Source organism: Nyctereutes procyonoides, unplaced genomic scaffold (genome assembly GCF_905146905.1).
Source record: "Nyctereutes procyonoides isolate TBG_1078 unplaced genomic scaffold, NYPRO_anot_genome, whole genome shotgun sequence".
NCBI classification, from domain to species: Eukaryota; Metazoa; Chordata; class Mammalia; order Carnivora; family Canidae; genus Nyctereutes; species Nyctereutes procyonoides.
The window spans coordinates 58,611,295-58,620,127 of NW_026575046.1; positions in this window are offsets into that span (position 1 = coordinate 58,611,295).

An 8,833-nucleotide genomic window follows, 5' to 3' on the forward strand; every position below is an offset into this window, starting at 1 on the left:
CCCAGGGTGTGATCCTGGAGACCCGGGATCGAGTCCCACATCAGGCTCCCTGCATGGAGCCTGCTTCTCCCTCTGCCTGTGTCTCTGCCTCTCTCTCTCTGTGTGTCTCTCATGAATAAATAAATAAAATCTTTAAAAAATATATCTGTCATATATTTTGCCTTTTTTGTTATTGTTCCTATTTTTGTCTTCTACTTTTTTTTGTCTTTTGTGGTTTTAACTGATTGTTTTTTTATTCCATTTTCTCTTTGTTAGCCTATCAGTTATTCTTCCTTTTACTTTTCTCAGTGATTGCTCCAGAGTTTGAAGTATACATTTGCAACTAATCCAAGTCCAGTTTCAAATAACTCCACACTACTTCATGAGCACTGAGTACCTTCTAATAACAAAATAATCCTAATTCCTCCTTTCCACCAACTGCATCATTGCCGTCCTTGATTTTACTTATACATAAGCATAAATATAAGTATATATAATTGAATGTACTGCTATTATTTTGCACAAACCTATCTGTTAGATCAATTAAGAATAAGAAAGGTGTTTTTATTTTACCTTCCCTTATTCCTTTAATGCTCTTTCTTTATGTAGATCTGAGTTTCTGATCTATATCGTTTTCCTTCTCTCTAAAATAGATATACTTGCAAAAAGTCCCTCAATTTATGTTTGTCTTAGAAAGTAATTCTCCTTCATTCCCACAGGATAACTTCACAGGATACAGAATTTTAGGTTATGGTAATTTTCCCCCCAACACTTGAAAAATTACACTCCACTCTTTTCTTGCTTGCATGGTTTCTGAAGTCTGGTGTAATTCTTATCTTCGTTCTTTGATAGGTAGGGTATTTTTTCCTCTGATTTCTCAAGATTTTTTTCTTTACTTTTGATGTTCTGTAATTTTAATAGGATATACATAGGTGTATGGCTTTTGTTGTTATTGTTTGTGGGTTTTTTTTTTGTTTGTTTTTTGTTTTTGTTTGCCATTTATCCTGCTTGGTTGGTGTTCCTTGGGTTTCCTGCTTCTGTGGTTTGGTGTCTGACATTAATTTGGGGTAAATTCTCAATCATCATAGTTTCAAATATTTACCTTGTTTCTCTCTTCTCCTCTTTGTATATATTCCCATTATGCCTGTGTTATACCTCAGTTTTAGTTGTCCCAAAGTTCTTGGATGTTCTTTTCTATTACTTTCAGTCTCTTTTCTTTGCTTTTGAGTTTCGGAAGTTTCTCTTGAGATATCCTCAGGCTCAGAGATTCTTTCCTCAGCTGTGTTCAGTCTGGAAGAAAGCTCATCAGAATCATTCTTCATTTCTATTACAGTGTCTTTTATCTCTAGTTTTTCTTTTTTATACTTTCATAAATTTCTTGCTTACATTGTCTGTTCTTGCATGCTATCCTCCTTTTTCCTTTTAAGATTTTATTTATTCATTTTATGGAGAGAGAGCACAAGCAGGGGGAGTAGCAGGCAGAGGGAGAGGGAGAAGCAGACTCCCCGCTGAGGAGGGAGCCCAACATGGGGCTTGAACCCAGGATCCTGGGATCATGACCTGAGCCAAAGACAGATGCTTAACTGATGGAGCCACGCAGGCGCCCTGCATGCTGTCTACTTTATTAGACACAGCATATCTATCATAATTGTTTTAAATTCCCAATCTGATTATTCCAACATCCCTGCCATATCTGAGTCTAATCCTGATGCTCATTTTGTCTCTGTAAACTTGGACTTTTGCCAATTAGTATACCTTGTCATTGATGGACATGATGATGGCTGGACATGATGTGCTGGGTAAAAGGAATTGCTGTAGGTCCTTTAGTAATATGGCAGGAGAACTGAGTAACAGGTGTGTTGGCAGGAGACTGTTCTATAGTCCCCTGATTAAGTGTGAGTCTTTTATTGAGCCTGTGCTTCTGTGGACTGTGAACTTCATAAGAGCTCCTCAGTGCACCCCAACTCTCACCAGCCCCCGTAAGTGGCACGAGATGGCCACAGTGGGTCACAGTTCAGCATCTCCCTTCTCCCACATGGCACTAGAGCCCGCTGGCGTTAGCTGTGGTAATCCCTCCTTTTGGCAGGGGGTATGTTCCAAGACCCCCAGCGGATGTCTGAAACCGTGGATAGTACTGAACTCTATATAAGCTATGTTTTTCCCTGTACATACATACATATGATAAAGTTCAATTTATAAATTAGGCACAGTAAGAGATTAACAATAATAACTAATAATAGGACAATGATTATAATGCCATATTGGACAAAAAGTTATATGAATATGGTCTCGTTCTTTCAAAGTATCTTAGTGCACTGTACTCACCCTTCTTCTTGTGATGATGTGAGGTGATAAAATTCCTATGCAATGAGAGGAAGTAAGGTCATGATGTTAGCATGTGATGTAGCGTTAGGTTACTGTTGACCATCTGATGATAGGTCAGAAGGAGGATCATCCGCTTGCAAATTGTGGTTGACTGTGGGTAAATGAAACTTCAGCAAGCAAAACCACAGATAAGGAGGACTACTCTATCTCTCTTCCCCTGGGTCAGTTAGGCTCTGACAAAACTGCATCAGGTTATGCTCCCGTTAAATCGTTTTTTTCCCAATACTTTGTGGGTCTTTTGACTTTGCTTATAGTTGTCGTGCCATCCAAGTTCTATTATTTATTGAGTGCCAGGCTCTGTCCTGGCTGCAGAGGAAACCTGAGTGATCAAAACCAGCATTTCCCTGCTTTCCTGGAGTTTCCAGTCCATCAATCCAGTGGAAGATGGAACAGCACCAAGATCAAGACTATAGGTTTGGTCCTGATGAGGGAATTGTAGGGCCTGTGGCTACGAAGTCTAGAATAGTCCCTATGTGGTACAGATGGAGAAACAGGCCCAGAGGAAGAAACCAGACCAAGGTTTCCTGGCAAATTGGTGGTCTAGTTCTGGAGACTTAGAGCTCTCTTCTATCAAAAAGCTGTTCCTGGGATCCCTGAGTGGCTCAGCGGTTTAGCACCTGCCTTTGGCCCAGGGCGCGATCCTGGAGTCCTGGGATTGAGTCCACGTTGGGCTCCTGGCATGGAGCCTGCTTCTCCCTCCTCCTGTGTCTCTGCCTCTCTCTCTATGTCTATCATCAATCAATCAATCAATCAATCTTAAAAAAAAAAAAAAAACTGTTCCTGACCAGCGCTGGGTCTTGTAATATCATCACCCCAGAATTCTATTTTTGTTCTAAAAAAGTGAGGGGTAGGATCATGATTTTAACTGATTTCATCTGTGTTCAGGAATATTTAGAGTAGGAAGCAGTGCAGATACAGGCCTCATCTGCGGAGGGGGAAGCTCTGCAGGCAGCTGCCCTATAGACCAAGCCCGCAGGCATTTCCAGGGGCTTGGCTTCTCCCACACCATTTCTAATTGTGGCCAGACCAACCCTGAAGGAGCACTTCTGTAAGAGACACTTTGCTCCTGAAATCTTTGGTTACTCTGAAGTGACAAGGGCAGGTTAGAGGCTTACCGCTATCCCCACCCCCACCCCAACTTTTATTTATTTATTTTTTTTATCATCACCACTTTTTAATGAACTGATTTCTTATCAATATCCAAAACATTTTTTCTTATTTTTATTTATGATAGTCACAGAGAGAGAGAGAGAGAGAGAGAGGGGGGCAGAGACATAGGCAGAGGGAGAAGCAGGCTCCATGCACCGGAAGCCCGACGTGGGATTCGATCCCGGGTCTCCAGGATCGCGCCCTGGGCCAAAGGCAGGCGCCAAACTGCCGCGCCACCCAGGGATCCCCCAAAACATTTTTTAAGGATCATTATGAACTTATGGTTGTAAACACATATGACATGCTTTAATCCATCACAATTATGATACCCAAACTGCCCCATCTTTAGCAAGGAAGGATCTCTTCCCAGGGTGAATCCTGAGTCCTTTCTTTCCACAAGCCTTCAGTGGTCTTGGAGAGCTTGATTCACATTTGGTACAAGATGTTCCAGGCTTCTCTTGTACACTTTTCTGCCCCAAGCCCATGATCAGCCATTTCCCTAAGGAGTCCATTGGATATCAGAAGGCTCCAGGCTGAGCTTGGCTGCCGCAAGGCAAAGTTTCTTCACATTTCCTGGCTGAACAACATGGAAACCAGGGCATGGGTGTCTCTTGCCTAACTCTAACACAGATACTCTGTCCAGGGGTGCCTGGCTGGCTCAGTTGGAGGACATGCGAATCTTGGTCTCCAGATCATGAGTTTGAGCCCCACATTGAGTGTAGAGATTACCTAAATAAACTTTAAAAAAAATAAAATAAATAAATAAAACATACCCTGTCCAAGGCTTAGACATAAAAAGGGAAAGTTCCTTGTGCTTCTCAGATTTCACAGTCATTTCTCAATTTAAGGCATTGGTTTTCCACCTTGCCTGCAGTGGAACCCCCAGAGAGCTAAAAAAAAAAAAAAAAAAAAAAAAAAAAAAAGATGCCTGGGTCCATCCCCAGACATTCTGGGATCTGTCTTGAGCAATAGGATTTTTTAGAGTGTAAAGCAACCAGATGGTGCTCAACCCTGGCTGCACACCGTTTATCATTCCGTATGTGTTTTTACACTTCACTATGTATGTATGGAGCTCTAAACAGTACTGTTGTACATCTGAAAAATTTATGAAAATTGCATCCTATTGAGTGTATCATTTGGAAGCTTGTTCCTCACCCTGACACTGTTTATATGCAGCCCGAGTTGATACTTAACACCTCTGGTTTGATGGCTGTAAGTGCTGGAGCACATTAAAGCCTTTCCTCCAACTCATCATCTTTTGTCCCCTCGTCTACGAAATTCATGTGCAGTTTAGTTGCTCAGGCCCCAAATCTTAGAGTCATCCTTGACTTTCTCTTTCATCCCACCTCCAGTTGTTCATGAAATCCTCTTAACTCCGCCTCTAAAGATAGCTGGCATCTGGCAGTTCCTCGCCCCTCTACTGCTACCCGGGTCCACCCATCATTATCTCGGCCTGGATTTGTGCAACCGTATCCTAAGTGGTCTCCCTCGTGGAACCTTTGATCCTGTACAATCATTATCTCAAAGCAGTCAGGATAATATAAATCAGATCGTTAGTCCTCTTCTCAGAACCCTCCAATGGATCCCCATCTCTCTTAGTAAAATTCAGAATTTCTCACCATGACTTGTCAGAGCAACATGGCATGCCTGTCTACCATCTTCCCACCTTCGGCTGTCATCTCCTACTTTCCCCCCCTTACTCCTGTTGCTCTCGCACACCTTGAACGTAACAATCCCATCCCCACCACTGGGCCTTTGTACATCGTTGCTATTTCCTCCACCTGGAATGTTCTTATTCCAATATTCCTAAGGCTGTAAAAATTAATAAGAAGAAATCTCACTAAAGAAGAGTCAGCAAGCTAGAAGGGGGAGCCATAGCACTCAGTGTCAATTATAGGAAAAATGGTCAATAACAAAATCCACAACAGGAAAAAAATCAATTTCAGGCCCCAACAGGAAAATGTATATATTGTAGCTCCTACAGGAACTTGACAACTCTGGGGTGCCTGGGTGGCTCAGCAGTTGAGCCTCTGCCTTTGGCTCAGATCGTGATCCTGGGGTCCTGGGATCAAGTACCACATCCGGCTCCCTGCATGGAGCCTGCTTCTCCCTCTGCCTATGTCTCTGTGTCTCTCATGAATAAAGAAATAAAATCTTAAAAAAAAAGAAAAGAAAGAAAGAAAGAAAGAGAGAAAAAGAAAAGAAAGAAAAGAAAAGAAAGGAAAAGAAAAGAAAATTGACAACTCCTTGCAACCCAACCAATGAGAAAACATTGTCTCCCTGAAACCTTGCTTTCCTCTGATAGACTTTAGTTCAAAACAACCCCTCCCCACCTCCTCCTTGTTCTCCACAAAATAACATTCCTCTCTTTTGTTTGTTGGACTCACCTATGGGTTTGCCACAGCTTATAGGTCATGAGTTGCAATTCTCCTGAATAAACCCATCTTTGCTGGTTAAAAACACTTATTTTTGAGGTAAACAAAACCTACTTTCTTACTTCTCCTAAGTGTCTGCCCAAATATGTTATGAAAGAGGCCCCCTCTAATCATCTGTCTCCAGTAGGTACAGACATCCCATCACCCCCCCGTACTCTTACTAAGTTGTGGGAAGAACTAACTTCTACTTTCTTTTTTTTTTAAGATTTTATTTATTTATTCAGAGACACACACAGAGAGAGAGAGAGAGAAGCAGAGACACAGGTGGAGGGAGAAGCAGGCTCCATGCAGGGAGCCCGATGTCGGACTCGATCCTGAGACCCCAGGATCACACCCTGGGCTGAAGGCAGCGCTAAACCGCTGAGCCACCCGGGCTGCCCTGACTTCTACTTTCAACAGGTTTGTTGGGCTGGCCTGGACCATCATTACATAACACAGAAGAGTGGCCCAGTCTACCAGGGAAAGAGTCCTTGAATGGATTCCACACACCTCCCCTGCCAAATCCAGGCACCCCCTCCCATAATCATCCTTCATGACAATTGCTTTAAAAACAAACCAACCTCAAAAGAGACCCTTCTCCTTTAGACCTAGAAAAGGATTTGAGGGATTAAACCAGAACGAGACAACTTATCCATCCCCTCCACCCCCAAACATAAACTCACAAATACTTCCCTGCCTGCTTGCCCCGTGGGACATACGCACTGAGAAGAGAGGAAAGGTAGCCAGGGCTGAGGAGCAGTGTTCAGCCTAGAGTTCAGTCTGGACCCTCTGAATCCAATCCACCCTCCACACACACAACCCCCTCCAGCCTCTTCCCTGCAGCTCACCTTCTCCACCAGCCCACCAGCCCTCCAGCACCCCCAAATATGCCTGGCTCTGGGAAAACGGGTACTGCTTTCCAGGTGCCCCACCCCCACTGCCAGTAAAATAATTTTATTTTAAAATAGTCACCCATGTGGAAAGGGCACACTCCTTTTGAGAAATCCGTGCATTGGGCAAGAGGACGTTGAATCAGGTAAGCAAAACCGATCAGACTCCTCCCTGTTCCCTCATACCTACTGTTTACCTTTCCTTTGGCTACACCTTGGTTCAGGGACTTGATCCTGCCTGAAATGACCTCTTTATCCAAATCTCCACCTTGAAAATTCAGTTCCAGCCCAGCTCCCCATACATCCACATCCAAAGCACCCCTGATCCTTGCCACCTGAGTGACTATTTTCCAAACTTATCAGAAATTATCAGGAGCCCCCTGGTTCCGTGTCAGTTCTCCTAAAGCTGTGACTGCTGGTCTTCCAAACTTGACCCTGAGCTCTTTGGGGATGGTTCTCAACCTGGGAATATTGGAATCCTCCTGTAGCTTCGAGAAATCCTGTTGCCCACAGATTCTGATGTAATGGACTTGGGGGTGTAAACAGGCATCAGGTGGTCTTACTGTGTATCTATATTGAGAACCATCAGCTTTCCAGCAAGGACTCTTTCTTGGATTCTTTTGGTAGTTTGCTTTATTCTGGATTGCCAATTCCTTTTCAAAGATTTTATTTATTTATTTACTTACTTACTTACTTACTTACTTACTTACTATGATTCATGAGAGACACACACACAGAGAGAGAGAGAGAGAGAGAGAGAGAGAGAGAGAGGCAGAGACCAGGGCAGAGGGAGAAGCAGGCTCCATGCACGGAGCCCGACGTGGGACTCGATCCTAGTCTCCAGGATCAGGCCCTGGACTGAAGGCGGCACTAAACCGCTGAACGCCCACCCCACCCTCCCACCTCCCCACCTCCTCACCCCACCCCCGGGCTGCTCAATTCCTTTTCAAATAAAGAAAAGGGAACCGGCTAATTAATGCGTGTCAAAGGCTGCTGAAGCTTCAATGCCCAAAGCCCACAGATACTAATGTCTTTGATTTCTAGCAGCGTTTAGATTCTTGCTTCTCAGAGTGTGAGCCATGGACCAAGAGAACACTGAGACCATCAGGAACTTGTTAGAAATGCGGAAACCCCAGCCCCGGCCCTGGCGTGAGAACTGTAAAACTTTGAGCATAAATGATTTTGTCTACCCACCCCCACCCCACCCCCCCAGGGGACTTGAACAAGCACTAGCATAGTTTCTAGCAGCTCAAGACTGTCTCCGTGAGACAACCCAGCACCCTTCGAGTCCCTGCCTGGGAAAGCTCAACACTGCAAAAAGAATTTACCGTTTGTTCCAGCCAAACACCTGACCATAGCCCTCTGACCTCCCTTTTCTTATTTACTTAAAAAAAAAAAAAAAATTTTATACTTGCAAATCCTTTCTGTCCCTTTGAGATGTCTGTGCATCTCCTGAAATGCAGGAGTGTCTGTCTGTCCCAAAGACCTGAGAGTCATCCCTTTGCAGCACAACCATCAAGGCACAGGACTGCACCTCTCGGTCTCCGGGGGCAGGGGGCAGAAGCCTAACCTGGCAAGCTAGCCAGCTAGCAGAGACCAGCCCGTCACCTTGACCAGCCCTCACCACCCACTTTCGGTAATTTTCCACTTCTCTGACTCTGCTCAAGGCATCGCTGGTCTCCTGCCCCCCTCCCTCTTTAAAATTCCAGTAACCTCTGCACAGAGCCCCGCCGAGCTCAGTCCCAGATGGAGGCCTGTCTCCCCCTGCAGTGGTCACTGGATAAATCTGTCTTTCCTGCCTTTAACGAGCGTCCAGCTTCTCTTTAACTGTCTCCATCTTAACAAGATTCTTAGGCCCTTTGCATGTACAGGAAAGTCTGAGAAGCATTGTGTCATGCTCATCATTCCCCCAATGACTTTTTTTTCTAAAGATTTTTTTTAATTTATTTATTCATGAGAGACACAGAGAGAGAGGCAGAGACCCAGGCCGAGGGAGAAGCAGGGTCCCTGCGGGGA